The following is a 714-nucleotide window of genomic DNA, read 5'->3' as shown; positions in this document are numbered from 1 at the left end:
TATGACGGCAGCTGAAGTCAGAGAAATTCAGCTTCTCTGTGGATTTGGCCCTTACAGAGTATTCTGCCAAGTCCAGCAGCTATGAACGCAAGCCTGGAGCCTCAAATGACAAGAGGCTTAAACAAACCAGGTGCCTTCAGAGACCCGGCATTTCGATTCCTGCAGGAGGATGGCTTTGGTTTGACTGGGATGCCTGGTGCCGTGGCTGTCACCAGCTAACCACTGCATCTCTGGGGTATGAGCGCATGGCTGTGACTTTTTTTTTTTTTAACTTTGTACTGCCACAATGCATGCACAGCTTTTCAAAATGGGACCGTTTCTGCTTCTGCTTTGCTTTAAAGTTCAGTCCTGTAAACTGCTGTGGCTCAGGAGCTGATTCACAAGCAACTCAGATTTCCCTGCAGCAGGATTGCCCAGACAGCTGTGGGGGGTTATGTGGGATCACCGGGGAGATTAAATGATTCCCTTTTGGCAAACGGAGCCCTAAGTCAAGTCACAGGACATACCTGACGGCTCATCAAAATGATTTATGCCATCAGGCTAGAGCTGGTGCCTTTCTAGTCGCTTTGGAAGTGTTCCCCTTCTGAGAGTGGGAATCGCTGCCTTTTTCTTCTCCATATTGCATCAAAGAGAGGAAACCTGGATCTGGCAGTCAGGCGCCAAGTTCATCTTGCAAGCGTTGTTGCAGAGCCAGCCTGTCTGCTGGAAACCAGC

Source organism: Egretta garzetta, unplaced genomic scaffold (genome assembly GCF_000687185.1).
Source record: "Egretta garzetta isolate BGI_Z169 unplaced genomic scaffold, ASM68718v1 scaffold427, whole genome shotgun sequence".
In the NCBI taxonomy this organism is placed as follows: domain Eukaryota; kingdom Metazoa; phylum Chordata; class Aves; order Pelecaniformes; family Ardeidae; genus Egretta; species Egretta garzetta.
Note: the sequence above shows the minus strand (reverse complement) of the source record.